Raw genomic sequence first — 24,787 nt, forward strand, 5'->3', positions numbered from 1 at the left:
CACTGAGCCACCGTGGCTCCACTTTGGTAGAACTGTCTGCTCAAATCATGTACTCTGCAAATTATGTCAAGAAAAATAAGAAATACTGATTTTAATTTGCGTGTTGTAAATGTGCATGTAGTTTTTGTTATACTGCATAATTTTCGAAGTTACTTTTGTTTAAATGACGCAGTGAAAACTGTTTAATAAACTAAAAGGTACTAAAGGTTATTGCACTACGAAAACGCAATGTATTTCTATTATTCTACTTGTGCAGAGAGAATTGTGCTTATTACAAGGAATTATGCTATGTATGTATTAAGAATTCTCTATTATGCTTTGCATATAGCACAATACTATACTATAGTAAACCATAAACACGCTTATTTAATTAGAGAATTCATAGTACGCTCAGTGCTCGTTTTTTGTTTAATATTCCAGTGATCTAGTTCTGTCACAGAACTTCTGTGAGTCGAATTGAAATCACGGAATCAAAACCAAGAGTGATTTGTGACGTCAGAACACTCAAACAATCAGAATAGAGTAATGTGGATTCTCGGGCGTAAAAAAAAAAAAAAAAAAAAAAAAAAAAAAATTCAACCCGGATGTATACTTCTTTAGTTAATATTTCGTTCAAGTGAGATCTTTTGTAGCTAGTGTAGTTCACTCTCACATACCGCTATTCTCCTGTTTCATAAGGTATCCATCCATCTTTATCGTTTTAGCGGGAATAGCAAATCCTGTATTTCTGTATGCCATTGCGGTTTGATTGACTGTCGATCTCCCGTTGCGTATACCGGTACTAATTTTATTTAATATACGTGCTATTATTGCTTCAAATGCTACTTTTGATTGTGACTTGTGCCGCGACTTAAGATAGTTAGTGCGAACAATTTAATATTTTAACACAATTTTTTCACTCGAGAACAATAACTGGTTGTGGTTTTTGTGTGTATGTGTAAGCGTCTCGTGGAATAAGACGTTGATTTTCGGTGCCATTTGATAACAGTCACTACCATCACTCACGCACCTACTGTAACTATTGGAGACAAACTTAGAGATCTCTTCACCCAAACACTACACATTTCCCCACACACAAACCAGGGCTGATCTTAAGCAGCACGTGCCCTGTCATTCTCTTCAATGTTGCCGTACTTCCGCAACTTTTCATAAGCAACAAAATTCAGCATTAAAAAAAAAAAAAAAAAACAATGAATGGTAGATAAAAGAAAGGGACAATAGAGGGAAGTAGCAACGTTGATTTTCAGGTAACGAGATCATAAATCTCTAATAAATAGCTATCTCAAAGAACAGAGGGGGAAGTTTTGAGGACTTTCCAGATTCCATGGTAAAAGCATCTTTAACTGTGTCTGCAAGTATTCCAGGTCAGACAAACACTGCCCTTGAAGGTGGCCATAATTCCAGTATGATACGCCAGGTGGCAGCACCGAATCGAAAATGGGTGGGTATAAAGCGAATAACCTTCTGTAATTCTAGCAAGTACCTAGGTATATAGTACTACGCAAGGGCGCCCATTTCTCTGTATATTTGGAGGTGGACCCACACGCAGAAGGTATATGTATATATATGAGGATGTCACGACAAATTTCATTCAAATTATGCCAAATATTACATATTCGTAAGTACACTAGGGGACCGTTGGATTCGAATCCTTCACTTTGATATTGTGAGCCGTGGTACTCATGATCGAACTGATTCTCTTTACGTGGTGACGTACGTGTATCAATATGCAATTGTCGCAATTTATCAATGTGTTCCTGTCGTACTAATATTTCACGATTTACTCTCTCTAATCTATGCATTTCCTGAGAAGTATTTTGATCATGTTCGGATTTTAAGATAACAGCGGGCAATTTCTTAAAACGCTCCATTATCATTTCAACAGTAGCTTTATGGTGTTCACTGAAACTTTCTAAGATTTGTTCGGTTCCATCTGACCGTTCACTGTTAAGTTTTAGAATTTGCCGTTGCGTGTGTACTTCTTCACCTATCTCACCTGTCTTTTCCGCGAGTTCCTTTACATATCAGTTTAATTCGCGTACGGCACTTTCCTGTCTATTCATACTAAAACTAACAATCTCGCATTTTCTGTCTGTGAGCAACTGGTGTTCTTCTATTTTCTCTACTTGGCCTTATACACCTTGCGCTTCCTCTTTCAAAGTATCAATGTCACGCTGTTGGGCCTCGGTGGTCTGCCTACACTCTATCTCTACCGCTTGTATGGATGCCTGTAATTGCCCAACACTTTTACTATATTCTTCGCTAAGTGATACAACGCGTTTGGTTAGGCTAGCTAATTCCAAAGGTATTTCAGTAATCGTATTATTGAATTCAGTAATCAGTAATCGTACTACTATACTTTCGTACTCATCAAGTCTACTTTCTAATTCAACTCAATTCTACGTCCACTCTTTCGCTAACTTCGTTATGCACTGTTCACATTCATTTGCTGATTCTGTTATTGACTGTTAGCATTCACCTATTAATTCATCTACTCATTATCTATTGCTTTCAATTTTATGTTCTAAAGGTTCACTGTTATTTTCTAGTTTTTGCTCTAACTTAGCAGACTGTTTCTCTAACAATGCTTGAATTTGTTCTAATGTAATTCTACTCTCTATATTTATTTAAGTTACAAACAACTAATTCACAATATAAAAGTGAAAAATACGAACGCCTAACTTCAACAGCAAAGTGTAAACAAACAACTTTCTGAAACTAATGTGTCATTATTTCAATTGCGCAAAACCTTCTCTTTTTTGACACTTCTCAAAACTTATTAATTTATTTTAACATATCTTAACACGTATCCTATAATTATTTTCTCACAATATTCTTAGCATAAGTATAAATAAAGGTGCAAACAGAAGGTTATGTCTATATTGGTGTGTGTTCGGCTGTGATCAGCTGATTGGTGTTTATTCATATGTGCGTAATATTTGAAGTTGACGGTTGGAAAACTTTGCAACAAAGATAAAAATGTTATATTTTAATGTCTTACGAAAAACTTATAGTAGTAATATTTCTATAGTAATTAAATTTACTTTATGTTATTTAAAGCCTGCTTATTATTTTCTCTTTCCTTTTTCACAAGTTTGAACAATTTCCATGGAAATTAAATTTAACTAGTTTGCTACATATATTACGTGACTCAAACTCTGGATTCTATATACAAACATTACAATACCTGTTCTAAATACTGTCGTGTTTACCAAGTAAATCAGTAGTATCTTCGGGCACAATTACATCCGAAGATTGATGACTTTGTCCTGTCATGGTCACCATGTGTTTGTAATCGTGTTTTGTTTCCATTGTTAAAACTATAAACCTAAGCATTCACCCCAGCTTTACTACGGCAAATCACAATTACATCCGAACTTATATCTTATCGAAAACCCGAAGCTGGGCACATACGGTTGACCGTAAAATAGAAATATGTGAAAACGATTAATTTCAACACAAATATTAACGAATAATAAAGAAACCACTTTACGATACAACTCAAAAAAACCTAATTAAACTGTGCAAAGAATGTGTTGCTGAATCTGAATTACCCAAATTAAGAGAACATTAAGAGATTACAAGCGGTCAAGTAGATTTTTTCAATTTTATTTGATTGTTTCAACCTTTCATTTCATTTCTATTTGCTTTCCTTCAATAAAAAAGTGGCTAGGTGGCTCGAATAATTAATGTTTCACTTACTCACGATAAATCTTCGACCGGTCAGTTGTTCCACTGCTGATACACTCTAAAAACAGTACCCATGATTTTGCACAAGTACCCATGAAATAGAAGGTACTGTACCAATGAGAATTCAATGTACCGAACACTTTAGTAGGTACACACCGCATCTCAGCCTCTTACCCATGAATTAGTGGGTACATGGAAGATATATGGGTACAGTAAATTCGTACCAAAGAATGTACCCATGAAAATAAGGTAACATGAACATACGCCATATTGTGTGTTCTCGGTTGATGTGTTGTCTGTGCATTATTTGAATGAAGATTGGAAAGATTCCAGCAACCAATCAAACGAGTCACATATAAAAGTAAATGGAATATTTTTATTTATAAATGTATATGGATATTTTAAATGAATTAACTTGTCTAAAATATATATTATATTCCAGTACTCAAACAGTAATTTAAGCCATAGGTCCTTTGAAACAATTTTTCATGGTTAAGCTGATTACAAAATGTAAATTTTAAATCTAGTTTTTTTTTAAAAAAAAATGCACAACATGCTAATTTTTGTGACTTTATCTGAATAATATTCCGACTGTTCCGTGGGTGCCATTAACGTATGTAGGAAAATCAAGAGTATGGAATTGAAAGTGCAAGGGTAAGTATTCCATACACATGGTTACGTGCACCTTGCACTTCACTGGTTTGTATAGGTTGTGTTTATGGCTTCTGGTGCTTACGTTCAAGGTAACGTTTACTAAATCCCTGTACCTTGTGCTTGTGCAAGGACCTTACCGTGTAAGTGTTGTATCGCTGGACCAATTTTTACAGGGTGAATTGGAGAATTTATTTTGGTTTGAGAGGAAGAGTAAGTGAAAGTCAGGTGAAGGGAATAGTGATTTCTGTAGGCTGTGTTTGATATTGTAAGGGATACTGTATGTGGAGGCGGAAGTGACTGTTTGGCGGAGAAGTACACTTGCTATGATTTAGTGGTGGGAAAGACAGTGTGGTAATAGCGCGTATATGTCAAGATTGTGACATACCTTGTTTTCGTTTTATAGAATTACACGAAAATAACCAATGTCAGTTGTTGAAATTCTGTAAAAGACACAGTATACTGTTTACAAGTGGAGCTTTACTAATATGAAGTGCTATTGAAGCTAGTATCATTGCCAAAAAACATCTGTTTCACTACCAACTCGCATACCCACCATCGCTGACACGCCTGCTTCCTCCGGACGCACCCAGCACTGTAGCATACATCCGGACGCCGTGTTTATACGCAATAGTAATTTTTATGCCATGTAAATTCTAAAAGTTTACATGGCTCTGTTTTGAAGGTAACTGAACCTAACCTAGTCTCAAGTAGCGTTATGTAATCTAACCAAATGCAGTAATCTAACCAACACTTTGGTACTTTTTTGTATTTTCATGTAGTCCTCGATATAACGCTAGAGATGCAAGGGCTCGGAAAAAACCGGCGTTTTTGAAAAAAAACTCGGTTTTTCTGCTTCTCTTTTTTGCTTGGGAAATTTTGGACTTTTTCTCAAAATTCTGCTTTAAATTGATAAAGAGACTTTGTTTCGCTTCTCTATAACACAAAAAGTCATTTAATTAGTGGTTGGTGCTGATAATAATATAAAACCTCGAAAATAAACTATGAATTTTGAAAAGATATTTCAAACAATTTTTCTTCAACATATTTACATTATGAATTCCACAGGATTAACCAATGTATATAATAAGAATTTTTTAACCTTCTATATACAAAAGTAAGCAGAGTTGACAAGAACCATGGTTGTTTTTGAAAGTGCCAAAAAACATTTTGGGGGGGATGTTTAAACCAGGCTTTTTTGGTTTAAACCAGTTTTTTATTTAGATTTTTTGCTTTATGTATTTATATTACATATTCACAGAAATAAGTTTGCTTCGCCTTTGTGTTATTATTCAACAGCGGGATTTTGCCGGAAGAACTTCCATACGCTTAAAGAAGCCCGGTCAGTAAATTTCTTAAATTGAGAATCTCCCGCCCTACCCATCGGGAAAATCCCGTCATTACTTGAAATGTAAGACAATGACGGGAAATCCCTGTTATTGCTATGCATGTAAAATTTAAAGGTCAACGTGTCATAATCAGTACGCTAAAACTGAGGTGTTAAATTATAAATTTAATATGTAGATATCATTGAAAGTGCAATCCAATCTAATGCTGGAAGCTACGTAGGAAATCGATAAATTTTGCCAATCTATCAATATATTTAAGCAATTTTGGATTCTTTATAAAACAACAGGCATTCAGGCAAGGAAAAATATACAATTTGGTTTCGTTTTGTACGTTTAAGCTGAACATCCTTACGTAATACCGAGGTTATCAAGGAGAAGACTTTCGCTTAAAGTGACATCCAAACCGCTACTTGGTTTTGTTCGACCGAGAATTGAACATGACACACCTTGATTAAAAGGTGAAAAGGAAAAAAAACTATTGCAGGTGGTTTGATATCTGGAAGGGTCACCATGAATTTCACAAGATTCGCATTTTTTCATTCTTTTTATTATTATGGTTTAAACCAGTTATTAAAAAAAAGTTGGTGTAAACCAGCCCACCCTAAAAGTAAACACTTCTTAAAAAGAAAAAATACACAAATAACTAGCAAAATAGTATGTAGTATTTTTACTTCAAAATATTCCAAACCCTCTTTTTGAAACAAGATAAAATTAGAATAAAACATAAGAGAAATACTTAGTTTTATATGATACACTTAAAGGCTGCACATCTAGAGCTTTTGGTTTTGTATATCCTTGAAATTCTACAGTTAAGTTTTATATAACCACCATCACGGTTTACCCAATCCTCAAGTTTTCTGAATTTTTAACAAGAGGGATTCAACATATCATTACGGAATCCCCCCCCCCCAAAAAAAAGGCCTACGGAATATATTTAAGTTAAGCTAAATACAACTGCACGACAAACATGACTGAGTGATTAGCTTTTACGCTTCTATCGGGAAGTCCGGGATTCAACCAGCATTCGACCATTCTGACAAAGCTTTTCTTCATTCCATCTGTGAATGTAGAAATAGTGTGTGTACCGTGAGTTTTCCGCCTTCCTTTCTTATTGTTTATAAATCGTTATTATTACTAATTATTAGCAATGACGGTTTTGCGAAGGTTAGGGGGCGGTCTTTCGGACCGAAACCCGTTTCCCAATGTTACGGAATGTGTGCAACAAACAAAATATCTATTAGTTATGCTTTTACTCATAAACTTCAAGCTCTCGTCAAATAAAAATTACGAATGTTTAGAAAACTAAACATTAGTAAGAAAAACCCTTCCCAAAATACTTTTCTAAATCCGCCACTCATTCTCAGTATAAAATTATTTTTAAGGTTGTATCCGGAAGATTATTGCTAAACATATAAACAAAACGAAATATTAGTTATTTCTGTACTCATAAACTTCAAGCACCTCCCAAATAAAATTAGGACCTTTTTGAAAACGAAACAATCAGAAAAACCCCTCCTAAAGTACTTTTCTAAATTCACTACTGATTATTTGTATAAATTGGTATTCAAGATTGTGTTCGGAAAATTATTGCTAAATCACTTCACAGCTACAGTTTAACAGAAATGTGGAAGTACGGTTTGACGGGTATATTGAAAAACGTATGCTTTGACGGATAAATAGAAAAACGGGCAAGTTTAACTTTTGTGCTAGAAGCTAGAGTACTAAGCTCTTAGAAGTGAAACATGGATGACAAACTAAAATGATCTAGAGAAGAAACAAGATGTCGATAACTCAAAAGTTAAAATAAAGTTAAATAGCCTCTAAAATTGCCCTCAAATACTACATTCTTCATGTTAGCTTTAATTCGTAAAACATGTGCTCCATCCATCTTGATGGTGAATTTCAGAGCGCATTGAGTTCATGGAATTCTTAACTAACTATAGAATATACTATAAGAAAGCTATTTACGAAGAAAAATCATGAAAATGAAAAAAGCCAAAATTTCCAAAATTCTCGTTTTTTCCCCAAAAAAGCCTGCTATTTATGTGAAAAAACCATCGATTCAAAAAAACCGGCTTTTTTGCATCTCTATATAACACAAATTCCCCCTTCTCCCTCGGACACCAGTCACAACGTTGCACCCCTCTACCTTCTACGAATATCTCGAAGTCCTTGTACAAGTACATGACAAAGAAAACATACCCAATGTGCACACAGAGAAGGCGGATTTATCAAAATGCGTCAATAAAACTCGCAATATCATGGGGGAGGGGTTATCCTTTCCCTCACCTCATAGGCCTATATCACGAAAGTAACGACGAAAACTGAAAGGACTTAAATTAACCTGGCCCTAGCTGATATTCCACAAGAGTTCGTAGAAGAAAAACGTAAAAGCGATCGAAGGAAAATTTAGCAACTGGGCCTACAACTTACACAGTTCTCTCTGTCTTTTTTTTTTAATGAACGGTGCTAGCTTACTCTTGGCCAAACAAAAATAAAATATACGGTTCCTTCGAAATTTCAGTGTTTCTTGCTCAGTATCGCAAATTCAAATAGGGAATGCAATATCTCAAACTAAACAAACAGACAAATATAATTTCGTTAAACTTTCCTGACCCACTCAAAAATTTGTCTTTAAATACTGTGATTCTACTCGTGTGTAACTTATAAAACCCCCAAAATAACTTACGCTACTAATATTACGGTTCTGGGTTCAAGCAGCATAGTGCTGCGTGGTGCACACCATCCTCAACCGGCCTCCGCGGAGAACTCCCTACTCCTCGCCCTCAAATAATACAGCTTTGCACCATTTTATTTGTGGGCTCGGAAAGTTTATTTCCGCGACGATCGTTCGAGGGAGGCGCGACACACCTTACCGTTACGGTCCAGATTCGGACGGATCACCTGAGCGAAGACGTAAGGCGTATTACGAAAATAGACGAGAGCATCACCTACTTTCATGAATTGAACACAAGTTATCCAACAATCACGTTCTCGTTACGTCATGCAATCTGTGAAAGAAAAACTGACAAATTTACATCTTATTGTGCCATATATTGGAAATAAACAAACGTACCTGAGATAAACAAACTTTTCCTTACATTATTTGCCCCGTTTGTGTAATGAAATCGTAAGTATACTTTTTATTACTCACTTCAATATTTTCTGTCCGCCATGGCATAACAATAGATGTGATCACATTTTAAGTTGGAACACTATATATCCGTCGAATCCACTCACTAAAATCGTCCTTTCTTCCAATATTGAGAATTTAACAGACGGTCATTCCAAGTGAACACAGTGATGGCATTATGTTGTGGTTTTTGATAAAGAGTTGACTTGTTTTGATATATTTTTGTGTTAGTCGCTCACTACGTGTCCGTTGCCTTTTAGTACCACCTTTCAAGTCCTTTGTTTCACTCTTAATCTTGATCACACAACCTCGTTGTTATGAAATATTACTTAGGGTCGATTTACTTTAATAATGTTTTATTTCAAAACTACCTAAACATCCACATTAACAGCACTGTTTTTAATGGATGATTACGTGATATCACGAATATTAAAGTTTTCTTAAAAAAGAATATTACTATTTATATTCTTCAAAATGTTTTGGGTTCAGGATTCAGCGTTATTCTAAAATTTTAGCTGAGTCATTCATAGCACACACACACACCAACACACATTAAAGTCCAACTAAAAACTCCATTCTTTCCTTTTCCTCTTCTTCTAATCTGACTTTTAGTACCACTAGGCGGCAGCACGATCAACAAGAAGCATACACTGCACAAAGTGTACGAATTCAGATAAACGTCACATAATGCTCTAACGCAGAATTTGCGTTTATACGAAAAATATTTTAAGCAGAATTTTGGTATAGTTATATTGGCGTTCGAAAGGAATGTACGTGCACCATTGAATAATGGTAAACGTTCAAGAACCCTGACTGTAGTTTCACTTCAACAATCACCACTGTTCCAAAGTGAAGACGAGCACTAGTTCACAAGGAAGCTTATAAGAACTTTCGTCGAGTTACACCTCATCAGATGAAAAAGTTTCATTAAGTTTCATTTAACGTAGAAAAACGACAAACGCGTGGGGCATTTACACACTTACATAAAAGTTTCATGGGGCTTTAATATGTAAAGTCTTTAAAGTTCTTTTTTTTTACATTCGGCACTGCTACTAAGTTAAACATTTATAAGTGCATGACTCACAATTAATATTCAAATAATTCTCATGATATACCTTTAATATACGAATTACAATATTGCTATATGCGCTCTTATTGTTAAAATAACACAAACATTACACGAAATCATGGCATTATTTAGAAGTAAAATATTCACATTACTTACTTTACGACATTATGCAAAAACTATAGAACATGAACAAATAATTATTATGAATAACTCAACTTTCCAACAAATAGATAAAACAAATATTATTTGAATAATATATTTCAATATTCCACAAAAGTAAACGAACAAACTTATTCTACACACATTATATTTAAATTGCATAATGACAAAACACACTTGCGTTTCTCAAGCTATTCTGACAAAGAAGTTACGAAAACAAAATTGTTATTCACAAATACAAGAATTGCACATCATTTAAACATAATAACTACATGAAACAAATTTATTACCACTCTATTGTACTGTAACAATAAGAGTGAGGCCGGATAGAAGTAAGTCTGCCACACTTTTACGCTAATAAGCGCCTATCCACTTAAGTTTTTAAGTCTCCCTTCCCCATTATACATTTATATTATCATCCCACCCCTTTGGAATGGCAACAAGACCTTCTAGTGAGGTAGGAATATAAATCAACATAGAAAAATGAACCCAAAGGTTAAAAATAAATGAGAGGGGGGGAGAGTTGCCATTCATAATTCAATTCTCGTGTCACAGTGTTCCACTGACACATAAAAACTTACTCTCACTCTGACTACATCAGAGCATATCATCGTTTACATTCTCAATAATACACGTATGCTATACAATTCACCTCGTACATTTGGTGGTTTAAGATCTTACAGTCAGTCTTGATAACTTATCGTAAAGCATCAACAAGACAATACAATTATTCCTGTAAACGAGTTTTTTATCTCATGTTTCCTTTACATATGAATACTAATAAACAACATCTTCATACATATTATCATTTAGGAAATAATTATGTCCGTGACTTTTTTTTTTACACGTCACGTCTGTTTAGCTTAGGATTCAGCAAATGATTTAAAGCTAACATAAGAATGCGATACTGACAATCTAGCTTATCATTTAAATATTGCAAATACGTGTCACATTTTAACAATTCTTTCAACAACAACTGAACGTTAAACTTATTACTTTCGCTCTCGTTGAAAACAGACAAACTAACTTTCGTTATATTCAAAGAATTTACATTTACTAAAGTTTCTGGTTCACAAGAATCGGTTTTTTCACTATTTTCTTTTACAGAATCAAATTCTCTTTCATGTATATGTTTCTTAGCTAATTCTAACCAGATGTTCCTAGTTTTTTGAGTGGGTCTCCACACTCTCATACGATCAATAGAGTGTACGCCACAAGATTCTCCAGTTAAAGGATCTACAAGTTCAAAGACTTTATCTGAAATTTTATTTTTACAAAACAGCGGACCTTTATAAAGCATGAAAAACTTGCGGATCTTTTTGTCTACTGCTGAACTCAAATGTGATTGCAACAAAAATACCAAATCATTTTCTTTTATTTTGTACTTTCTTTCTTGGGATGCATTATATTTCTCGTTTCTTTTTCTAACTTTTTCACTTCTACGGTAGTCAGCCATTATGAGTTTATTTTCCCAATTTACAGGTTCACTTTCATCATAGCTTTCGTTTGTTACAATGCCAAAATGCTTCAACACAGAATAATTAGCTTTTACATTCAAATGAAGGCTAGCAGGGCTGACACCTAAACTACTACACACAGAATAATTTAACAAAATGACAATCTGAGGTATGTATCTTTCCCAAGAAGTATGTTCCTCGTTACACAACAATTTGAACAACCTATTCGTCTCCCTATGAATTCGTTCTACAATTGAGCTCTTTGGGTGGTAAGGAGTTCCATAATGAATTTTAATACCATACTCTTCCATTTTAGATTTAAATTTTGCCGATACAAAACATCCACCATTGTCCACCAGTATGGATTTTGGAATTCCCATGGTTACAAAATAGTAATATTCTAAACATCTCAAAACACATTTGGTCGTTGCATTTCTGATTGGGAACATCGTGTAATATCTACTAAATACATCCAAAATTGACAATGCAAATTTATTTCCAGTATGAGAAGGTGGATAAGGTCCTAACAAATCGATCGAGACCATGTTTCTTACATTCTTTACAGCCACAGTTTGTAAAGGTCTAGCTGGTGGCGAAGTTTCAACTTTCGTACGTTTACAGACAACACAGTCACGCAAATAATTGCTGATATCTCTACGCATGGACTTCCAATAACAACAATCACTTACAAAGCCTAAAACCTTTTCAAAACCAAAATGACCTTGTTCATGATAATTTTGAATTACATCATTCACAAGTGATGGAGGAATACATATTTTCCATTGATTAGGAAAATGGTAACTACGATTCAACAAAATTCCATTTTCGATTTTGTAAAATTCACCAATATTTCGATTCTTAACCTTAACATAAGGATCATTGGGATTCTCTAAGTACTTCATGATATTTTCATACTCTGGGTGCTCTCTTTGTTTACTGATCAAATCTTGTACAGACAAATGTTTAAAACAAGATGGCAACACTTCGTACTTATTAACTTCATACTTTTCAACCTCAGGAAACAGAATGATACGTGACAACGGATCGCTAGCTTGATTATCTTGACCTTTAATATATACAATTTGTACATCAAATCCCTGAATTTGTAAACTCCAACGAGCAAGTCTAGAATTCCACTGTCTCATTTTGTGCAGATATACCAATGAATTATGATCCGTGTAAATTTTTACATGCCTTCCATACAACAATTGAGACCAACGTTTGAGCGCGACTACAATTGAAAGACACTCACGTTCAGTCACAGTGTAATTCTTCTCAGCAGGTTTTAACGTTCTACTATAAAACCCTAAAATATGTTTCTTACCATCCACTTCTTGAAAAAGAATGTTTCCTAAAGCAACTGAACTACAGTCTGTAATTAAACAAAAATCATGATCTAACAAAGGATGTGCAAGCATCACCTCCTGGACTAAATCACTTTTCAATTGGTTTAAGCTGTCTTCACAAGATTGATCCCAGATCCATTTTTTATTTTTCTTTAACAAACCAAATAAAGGTTCAGATTTTTGAGCGAAATTTTCAACAAATTTGGCGCACCACTGGAACAAACCTAAAACTCTTTGCAATTCTTTCAAATTTCTAGGCCTTGGTAGGTCTTTGATACACTGTACATAAGAAGGATTTTTTGTTATGCCTTGCGGACTGATGTCAAACTCTAAAAAACTAAATTTCGTGTTACAAAAAGTACATTTTTGTAGATTTAATGTCATGCCAGCCTCGTAAACTTTCTGAAATATTTGATCCAAAAAATGTAACTGTTCTTCAAAAGTCATAGAAATTACAGACATCATCGATGTACGAGACTACTTTTTCATATTAACCTGCCCCAAGGACAGTTTGCAAACACAACATAAAAGCAGCTCCTCCGTTTATGTAACCAAACGGAACTCGAGTATACTGATACATTTTACCGTTCCAACAAAAGGCTGTGTATTGTTTACTTTCTTTACTTAAACATACTTGTAAATAACTTCCCACAAAATCTAAACAAGACACGAATTGAATTCCTTGTAATTTGATGAGAAGGTCATCGATCTTATTAACTTTTAACTGCTTTAATTTCACAAATTTGTTCAATTGAGTTAAATCTACGACAGTACGAAGTTTACTAGTGTTTTTCTTAGCTACGCACAACAAAGGATGACAATGCACAGAAACACATTCTTCCACTACGTTACATTCTAGCCATTCAGCTATTCGCTGTTCAATATTTTCTTTGTATTTAAAGGGTAATGGGTACTGACGTTTTACAATCGGTTGGTCTGTTTCAACTTCGATGGTGTATTCAAATTTATTACATTTACCTGGCAAGTCGCTAAAAACCAATCTATGTTTCAACAATAAATCATATAGTTGCTGTTTTTGAACATTAGATAAATTTTCAATTTCAAGAACTTTTGTTCTAATTTCAGTAACAGAAGGAAAGTGACTTTGGGTATTACGAGTAATTTTACTTGCGTTACAAACATCCTGATTTATTTTTACATTATTATGAGACTTTCGAATTTCCTCATCCAATTTATGAATTTGTTCCCCATAGAAATGATACAAAAAATTTACTTCAGCAGCTTCGTTCAAACGTGCTTGTTTTATTTGCTCTATGTTTAAATCATTATTGATATTACACCTTTCTACATGTTCAAATGCTTTACTGTTTTCAAACAAACTATCCATCCATTCCCGCGTCAGCTGTTTCTTATGAATTTCTAAATTCTGAATTATCGGACACTCTAGCACAGGTTCGACTACATCTTCGTTTTCGCATTCAATAGCAGTATAAGTGTCAACACAATTCGCATTATTTAAATGAAAACCAACCTTATTAACACTCTCTGTAGTAAGTATTTTTACTTTACTTTTACTTTCTTTATTCAGAAGGGGGTCACTACCAAATCCGTGCTCATACTCTTTAATTGGTACCTTACAAGTGTTAGGGTCGTAACCTACAGTAACAGATTTCTCGCCAAAGTCTAATTTCGCATTAGCTAGCGATAAGAAATCTCTGCCTAGCAGACAATTACAATTAAGGTCATTGACAACAATAAATCTAACATCACAAGTGACAGGTCCAATTTCTACACAGAGGGTAACCTCACCCTTAACTGATTTCGTTCTTTTTCCACTATAATCTACCAGAACAATTTGAGGAGCGGGTTGTAATACAGCGTTTGACACTATATTAGATATTTTTTTCCACGCATTATAACTTAACAAACTAGCCGAAGCACCTGAATCGCACAGAAAGTACAGATTCTCATTCATAATTTTGACAAAAATTTCAGCAGTGGCACATGAATTTACATTAGTTTTACAAAAATCTTTAGTTTCCTCTTCGTCAGATGAGAAAACATCATCCCACTGTACTAAGTTTATTAGATTTTTATCAAGCTTTACAAAAACAGTCTGACTATTTGGAAGGAGTGCATTATTTAACTCATTACTACACGTTTGAATTAATTCCCTGCTATGAGCACTCTTCAGGCAGGGTGCTTCTAGTTTGGGGGAGGAAATCTATTTTGAAACCCAAAATTACCTGCAGTGACATTCGTAAAATTCGGTCTTGGTGGCCTAAAGCCAGTAGGATTACCAAAGTTCGAAGGATTTACAAAATTTCCATTACTGTAACCGGTCTGAGGTGAATTTCTTGTTTGGGAATTACCATTCACTGACCTATTAGTCACATCACTAGTGGCTTCATTTTGATTTACATTAGCATTGCTATTACTAACATTTGAACCATGATTGCAAAAACACACACTTTCTTCATGCCTATCAGAACTACTATTGTTATTCCATTTTTTCTTTTTGTTTCTACGAAAGGAATTTTTTCTTTTCCGATTACCTCTGTTGTTTGAATTTTCGTTCGAGTACACCTGATCCGACTCATCACAATCATTAACATTATTCTGATTACTTTCACGCTTACCATTCTTATTAACAGACACCTGGTTGACTTTCAGAAACCTATGATTGCTGCTGTTGTTACGATTATCAGACCTGGGAATTGCTTCTAATCTTTGTATAACGGACAAAACAGAAGACAAATTCATAACAGACAAAGTTGTTAACTGACGCCGGTAGTAAGGTGGAATCAAATTGAGAATCATACTGATAGCTAACGATTCTTTTATGTCGGGATTGATTTCTTGAATCATATTACATCTATATGACACGAAATTGTACACACTTCCGTCAACTTTTGCATCATAGGGTTTGTATTGCAATACCATTAACTTGTTAGCACGAACCTGTTCATTCTCAAACTCTAATTTGAACAATTCAGCAAAACGATCGTAAGAAGTGAAAAACCCACAATTGTTTATGTACCAATTTTGTGCAGAACCAGTCAACAAAAATTTGATAATATCTAAATATTGACTACGAGAAATTGACATAAGCGAAGCTTGATCTTCAAACTTACGTAAGAATGCAGTGGCAGTCAATTCATTTTCGTGACCAGAGAATTTCTCAAAAGATTCTAAATCTCGTAATTTTAAAGCTACCTTTCTTTCTCGCTTTTTCCTCCGTTTGATTGTTTTTACCCCAACAAAGCTATTATCACTGTGAGAATCCGAAGAATCATTTTCACTCAACACAGAACTAACATCGTACTCAAGAAAAGGGTTGGTGTTTTTACGTATACTAGTGTCAACTTTTTCTTCTTTAATTTCCACCTCGGATTTTACGTTTCCCACAAGTGTTGATGACCTAATTTGACTTTCAATCATACTCACGCGTAAGTTTCTGACCTCTTGATTCACTATATCGAACCTACTTTCTACTTCGCCCTTAACATCGTCTATCATCGTTTGAGTATGATGAGCTATTTCTCGTGTTGCAATACTTACATCATAAATCTCACGAACATTTTGGTCTAACTTCATGATTCTACTTTCGTGTTCTCCCACTTTTTCCTGCGCTCGCTCAGCTTTATCATTTACCAAATTGACATCGGAACTTAAATCCTTAACTTTATTTCCAATCATTATAATACGTTCCTCAGTGTCCCTAACTTGATCGCCTAACTGGTTAGCTTTAGCATTGACAAAACGTATTTTGTCCTCGTTATTTTTCACGGCAAGCTTAACTTCATCAACTTTTGTTTCTTGTACATTTAATTTCTCCTGAAACTGTGCTGACAGTTTTTCAAAGTTATCCGCACAAGTACGACTAACTCTATCTATTTCACTTCTCATTTGTACTAACTCAGTCGACAGTATCTGAATTTGCCCATCCATCCTATGTTCTAACATTTCTAATTTACCTGTAAGATCGCTAGAGAACTTTTCTATCTGAGCTTGGGTTTCAGTTTTCGACTCGGTAATGACATCATTGAGTTGTCGCTTAGTGTCATTTACACTACCAATAAGCGATTGCATTTGTTCTTTAGTATCGTTCACACTACCATTAAGTGATTGCATTTGTTCTTTAGTATCGTTCACACTACTATTAAGTGATTGCATTTGTTCTTTAGTATCGTTCACACTACCATTAAGTGATTGCATTTGTTCTTTAGTATCGTTAACAGCAGCGTTAATTTTATTAATAGCTTCAAGCAAAGTTTGCAGACTCAAATTTTCACTTTCTGCCATGATTACCAATTACAAATATACAAACACAACAAACACCAATAATATCTTCAAGTTAGCGCATATAGCATATCATGAGAAATAAAACCTGTCAAATATTACAACACCTAGATCTTCTCCCAGATGTCACATCCGTTACGAATCAATTAATAAAAACGTGAATTATTATTAATTGATCCGTCCCTGGAGGGAAACGCCATTCTATTACGGTTCTGGGTTCAAGCAGCATAGTGCTGCGTGGTGCACACCATCCTCAACCGGCCTCCGCGGAGAACTCCCTACTCCTCGCCCTCAAATAATACAGCTTTGCACCATTTTATTTGTGGGCTCGGAAAGTTTATTCCCGCGACGATCGTTCGAGGGAGGCGCGACACACCTTACCGTTACGGTCCAGATTCGGACGGATCACCTGAGCGAAGACGTAAGGCGTATTACGAAAATAGACGAGAGCATCACCTACTTTCATGAATTGAACACAAGTTATCCAACAATCACGTTCTCGTTACGTCATGCAATCTGTGAAAGAAAAACTGACAAATTTACATCTTATTGTGCCATATATTGGAAATAAACAAACGTACCTGAGATAAACAAACTTTTCCTTACATTATTTGCCCCGTTTGTGTAATGAAATCGTAAGTATACTTTTTATTACTCACTTCAATATTTTCTGTCCGCCATGGCATAACAATAGATGTAATCACATTTTAAGTTGGAACACTATATATCCGTCGAATCCACTCACTAAAATCGTCCTTTCTTCCAATATTGAGAATTTAACAGACGGTCATTCCAAGTGAACACAGTGATGGCATTATGTTGTGGTTTTTGATAAAGAGTTGACTTGTTTTGATATATTTTTGTGTTAGTCGCTCACTACGTGTCCGTTGCCTTTTAGTACCACCTTTCAAGTCCTTTGTTTCACTCTTAATCTTGATCACACAACCTCGTTGTTATGAAATATTACTTAGGGTCGATTTACTTTAATAATGTTTTATTTCAAAACTACCTAAACATCCACATTAACAGCACTGTTTTTAATGGATGATTACGTGATATCACGAATATTAAAGTTTTCTTAAAAAAGAATATTACTATTTATATTCTTCAAAATGTTTTGGGTTCAGGATTCAGCGTTATTCTAAAATTTTAGCTGAGTCATTCATAGCACACACACACACCAACACACATTAAAGTCCAACTAAAAACTCCATTCTTTCCTTTTCCTCTTCTTCTAATCTGACTTTTAGTACCACTAGGCGGCAGCACGATCAACAAGAAGCATACACTGCACAAAGTGTACGAATTCAGATAAACGTCACATAATGCTCTAACGCAGAATTTGCGTTTATACGAAAAATATTTTAAGCAGAATTTTGGTACAGTTACACTAACATATAATATTACTCGATACAGCTGGTGGGAAATATTTTGTTTGGTGCCAGTATCTGTCTGCTACACAGGGTCAGCAAAAAAGAATTCTTTTCAAGCGGTGTTTTGGATTAAATAAATTTCTTAATTTATTTAGATTACATAAGGATATAAATAATTGTATTTGTCCTTAACGTCCTTATGCAACACAGTGATATGAAAGTATATGCAACACAGTGACGCATCTTTTTCCGAAAGTAGACATCGATTACTAGGAAAATGTTTAGCTGTCTGATGCAATAGGAATAAATAGCGCGATTATAATACAAATGTGTCGCTTCATATTTAAAGCACACTAACTTTTATTTTGATTTAAAATTATGAATTAGCTTATTATTGGTAAAATAAAAGTGACAGTTCTCTCCTCTTCTTCTTCGTAAGGTATTTTCATAAGAAGATTGACAGAGGAAGAAAGAAGCAAAAACTGTTGTCAAAAGAGAAAAAACAAACCCGTGTCGTTCCAAATGAACTTGAGTTAGGGGTAATTATATTAAGTTTTGCTTTATATTAGCGAGTGACCGTAGGGCAGTTGAGTAGAGCGTTGGCTTCGTTTTAGGAAGTTCCTGGGTTCGCGCTCAGAAACCGCTTATCCCTGGTTTATCTCAGTCGTACTAGGCAAATGCTGTAATAATGCCTTAAATACGTCCAGTGTCGACTTTTTAAACCCTTTAACATAGGTAATAGTATTGTACGAAATTTTAACCATTTATTTTTATTTTTGCAATTTTTTATTATTTTGAAAATAAGTTTATTAGAAATCGCAACATCAATGGATTGGAGAAGGAATTTTGAATAGCCTGTTTATGCAATATTCATGCATTGTGGTAAAATCTGGTAATATGGCAGTAGGATACAAAAGGATATTCTTCATTTTTTTATTTTATTTTATTTTATTTGTTTTTTTGAGTAGAAGTGCTTGCAATTGGGACCACGCAATTTGATTAATCTTCGCCTTTGCGTTGTGATCTCAATAAGTAATCCGTTATTTTATGAGACATAGATAGCAGCAAAATCGAAGTATGTTTTAGTAAATAATCGCTTTGATATTTTAAAAATCAAGTAAATGTTCTCTTACCATTAAAATGGTAATGTGTTGCTATCTTTAAATAGCAATAATACTTATAGGTACCTGTATACATTTATTACATTTAGTAAACATCCAATTATTTAATTACTGTACCAATGCCTTTAATCACGTGTACTAGTTTTGTTTTCCAATCACACATCACTTTTGAAGAAATTGCTGGAATTACTCTATCAGTGAGTGCTCAACATAAAATTCATTGTATATTGATTCAAAAATTCTAAATTTAACAGATTCCAGACGGGGATTTTAACACCTGATTTTACCCTGTAGACTACGGTTTTTTGGCTTATTTTAAAAATTCGTAGAAAATACAGTTTTCATCACAATGCTATTTGCTGTACTATTTTATAAACTACAAAACTTCCCCTTTCCATAGGTGTGTAACATTCAACACTTGGTATATATTTTCTAACTTTTTACTGTATATGTATATATATCATTTATGCAAAGCGAGAAAATTTTTTACAATGTAACAAAAACTACAAAAATGTCCTATGCGCATGTAATATGTAAACTATACAGATGAGTTCTTCCATGCACAGGCACTGGAACTTCTGACTGTGCACAGAAACGAAATCAGAATCATTGCGCAGAATGTCCACAATTATCATTATTTAATAACTTCGACGCCATTTTCACAAGTAAAGGCAAAAACAGCGTATTCCTACAAAGGTGTAATTACAGCTCAGTTGTGACAAAAACTGAACACACACGCCACTTAGCGCTTGGAATCTGAACCACGTACTCACGATTAACAAATACATGAAACGTGGTGCTACCGTCGCTCATCGTTTCATTGCTAGAAAAAAAATAGTACAGTGCGAGCATAGCTCGCAGCCCGTCTACAGGGGCAAAACATTCACTGCGAGCTATGCTCGCAGTCAGTCCGGAATGTGTTAACACATGAGACCATACTTATCTAAAGTTACATAGATCTTTCCGCGATCTGCTCTTTTCCCACGGAATCGCTGTAGTTTTTTAATATATTTTAATTGTATACATTTTTTCTTTTCCTTCTGACATCCTTCTACGACCAACAGGTTACATTTATTGCACATAGGAATTTAAAAGTACTTTGAAACCAATTTTGCAGTTCAGAAAGAAGTCTTGTAGCACCTTTTACTTCATTTTGTAAATGAGAACGAGAGTTGACCGCAGTAGCCGTGCGCTTTTAAGTATCATTCCGCTTACTTTAATGTTCCAGGTTCGATTCTCACTGGAGCATGGTTGTTTGTGGATTTTAAGAACTTAACAGCTAATAGCAACGTACCCAGCCAAAGTCGAGAACTACTAAAATCAGGGTTTAAAAAAACAACCCACCTGCGCCCGTATCGGTTTTCTCGGACTTAATTTATTTTTCAAAATATCTAAATGTAAGTGGGTAAAAGTGTTAAAATGTGATTTATGTTTCAAGATTCTCATTGTCATAATTTGCAACAAGGGGGACGCGGTGGTTCAGTGGTAGAGCGTTCACCTCCGGTTCTTGGGGTCCCTGGTTCGATCCCAGCTCGCGCCATGTGGACTTTGTGGAGGACAATCACCGTACTCGCGAGTTTTCTCGGGGTTTTCCCGTTTCCTCCCACTTTCTTCATTTCACCATTTCGTTCATTTCTCTTCATCACAGCCTCCTTTAGCCCACAAACCATAACCATGGGACCTAAAACTCAAAGACTTCATTTATTTCAAATATAAGCATAATCTGTACATTAATTTGTATAATTCTCTCAATTAATTCCATAATTATCTCAAGCTGAGTTTTTAAAAATTCATTCAGTACTTTACAAAGGTCCTAGAAAAGACTTAATTAGTATATATTGAATAATGTAGTATGCCTAAAAGTCCAAATTTTGTAAAAATCACTTTCAATGTGATCCGCTTAGTTGTATGACTAATATACTCATCAAAAGCTCAATAACCAGGTGGGTTTTTTCAGGTGTTTCCAACCCGAAAAAAAACACCTTTTTTGGCTGAGCGGCACCCACATGGAGAAACTCTGACGAAAATACAGAATTTTACCAAGAACAATCGAATTTCAAAATAAAGTTATAAGTTTTTGTAGTATGTCACCACTAAAACAACGTACCAAAGTATAACATATTTCATTTTTAAAATTAATATTGTTAAACATTCTAAGGAGCACTTCTATTTTTTTGTTGTCTTTATAGAGAATTAACGTGTCGTCTACATAACGATAGTATGTAAACAACTTTTCAATTTAGATGTAGCTACACTGGATAAGATAATTATTGCATATTTTGCACAGCATTGCTATTTCGTGATTTTATTTCTTTATTTTAATATGTACTGTGTTCTTTATATTTTATTAAACATATCTAAACTCATTCCTTTGGATATATATATTACAGGCAGCGTTTCCACAAACCTTGAAAGCCTCAAGGACCAACCCTATTCTATACTGCCGAGTCCAAAATGCTGTGGAAAGGAAATTTAGAAACAGCCGTGATATCGAAGAGACATCCCTGCTGCTTCTATGTATTTATTACGTTAAGAATTTATTATACCCAACATGGTTTGGACAATTTCTGGGACTTGCAAAAAAAATAGACATGTGACAAAGAAATATTAAACGCAGCGTACTGCAGAAACCATATAAAATACTAATTATTATAACGAAAACAACTGCAAGAATAACAATTAAACAATAGCAATAAACTTGTTTTGTATTACTTGAATTATGTTCCTGTATATCAAGTATTTTTAGCACTTCAATTTAAAATAAGAATGTTTATTTATTATTTAATAAGGTTATATAATGTAGCAGCAAAAATTGTGAACAAATGGTTAAAACATCAAATTTGCATTATCAGCGCCCCCTCCCCTAATTCAACAAACCAGTCTGGTCCTTGGTTGTTCTTGAAATTTTTCGCGTAGCTTCCGGATGTGCTTTATTCAGTTTGGGATGCTTTAATCGGTGTGAGTCCACACGCGCAAACTGAAGTATTCTTTCCTCATTTTTTCCTAATCCACAGCTTGAAGAAGAATGTGTGGCATTTTGCCCCAAGTAAAATAAAATAACAGCTGAACAAAGAAAATAAGTTTTATCAAAAGCTAAAAGCTTAGCTTTTAATGGAAGGTATTTGCATTGCTCAGCTGTTATGTTGTTTTATTTGGGTTGATAAAAGCAGAGCTTTGATGTCGAAAATATAATCGATGGTATTTTTAAGAATTTTCATTACTTTCATCAGAAAACTTGTAACTTAAACATCCTTCAGGAAGGACTGAACGTCCAAAAGGTACTACAATATTTTCCCACAGTTAAGAGGACTTTGTATATTTGTGGCAGCATAGAAAGCATCACTAAGGAAAAAGAGAAGTCTCAGTTCTGTATGGCATCCAATCTTAAAAAAAGTTACGATTGTTCGTTCACTAAAGATGAGATGCTTTCCGAAGGTGATGTTTGATGGATAATATCACACTGATATTCGTTCTTTTGCAGAATACCTCTTATAGGAGTTTCTTATTCTTCCTGGAGGACAGATTCTCCATTTTTAAATCAGGAGGCACGTCCTTCCAGTAAGACGAATGGCCGTACTTTAGTATTAATATAAAATGTATTCAAACATTTCAAATCGAATAAATATTTGTGTTTATAATAAGGAACAAAGTACAAGGTATATTCATATATGATAGGTACAAAGTAAGTCAAAGTTAGAGCCACCATGATTACTGTATATTCTGAAGTGAAAGAGGAATAATTGTAAATTGGTTTAGTTGGATTCGGAAAATTTCTAGCAGTATAATGTGTTCTGTAGGCCATTTTGGAGGCAGCCCTGTTGAATTTGTCTGAAAATAATCTTAAATGGAAAATGGAGCCCACCTCATTTTGTGATAGTATATCATGAGAACTTTATTGAAAAAATGAGTTTTCATTATTACTGTTTATGTAACCAGTTTCATATTGTTCCTAATTTCAATATCATTAATAAAGTGATCTCTGAAAAGTAGCAGGGTACAAATACTGAAAATCTGACTTTGCCTTTGAATTTCTATTGAAATCTAGTCTTAAAGGTGATGCATCACATGACCCTTGTTTCCATTATTTTTTTAATAGATTAAACCAATATTTCTACTTGTGAAATGGGCAACAGACTCACGTTACGAAAGTTTTCACTAGCCCACCTAAGTTTTATACAAAACCATCAGATTTCTTTTTTAGCATATTTATGTTAATCAGAGTGATTGCGACTTTTAATGTTGACTGAAAATGCTTAGATTACGACCTATAATAGCAAATGTTGTTAAGGGTTGTAATCTAGATATTGATTGAGTCGCCTTATGTTTATCAATAAAACAGGTACAAAATGAAATGAAATCTTTGAGTTTTACGTTCCACAGTTATGCTGGTTAGGCTAAAGAAGACGGCAATGATAACAAATGAATGAAATTGTAGAATAAAGAAAGTGAGAGGAAATGGTAGAACCCCGAGGAAACCCACGCACACGGTGTTTGCTTACCACAAAGTTCACTTGGCGCGACCTGGAGTCGAACCAGGGACCCCATGCACCAGAGGTGAACGCTCTATCACTGAGCCACTGCAGCTCCGTGTAATAGGCACAGTCAGAAACAATATTAACTTAAGTATAGGTTGAAAGTATATGAAATTATAGCTCCAACCTATACTTAATATTGTTTCTGACTATACATGTACCCATGAAATTAGGTTTTGTACCCATGAAATTACGAGCTTTAGTACCTATGAAAAATATTTGTAGCTAAGAAATCAGACGTACATTGTACCTGCTACTTCTTGGGTACCATGTACCTGCTAAATTCATGGGTACAGAAAGGCCGTTTTGTACCTCTGAAATAGTGGATACTGTATTTAGAGTGTACAACTCGGGTCCTGGCGTCAAATCCCCTAGATGTAAACAAGATCCACAAAAGTTCCTGTACTAGAGCCGAAATAAGCTCGGCGCTGCGTCAACTAGTCTTGAAGGTTCAATGTAATTCCCTACTGGCAGAAATAAAACGACCATCCGAGCTGAGGCCACAAACGAATGTTAAAGTGTTAACACGTATTACGAGTCATTTTATATGAGAGTTCGACACACTGTTAGAATGACTTTTTTTGTACAGATGCGTAACATATCACTGTTGATAAACTCTGAAAATTAACTCTCACATATGCCAA

At 34.6% G+C, this 24,787-nt stretch overlaps 1 long non-coding RNA gene across 1 annotated transcript; it reads left to right on the forward strand.

Annotated features, from left to right (window-relative positions):
* Positions 1–262: 262 nt before the first annotated feature.
* On the forward strand, positions 263–22,308 carry LOC145689085 (uncharacterized). The gene is made up of 2 exons (XR_014132090.1): positions 263–1,552; positions 22,002–22,308. It is a non-coding gene; the product is annotated as an uncharacterized LOC145689085 (long non-coding RNA).
* Positions 22,309–24,787: the final 2,479 nt, after the last annotated feature.

Source organism: Thermobia domestica, chromosome 7 (assembly GCF_964235325.1).
Source record: "Thermobia domestica chromosome 7, izTheDome1.hap1.1, whole genome shotgun sequence".
Classification (NCBI taxonomy): domain Eukaryota; kingdom Metazoa; phylum Arthropoda; class Insecta; order Zygentoma; family Lepismatidae; genus Thermobia; species Thermobia domestica.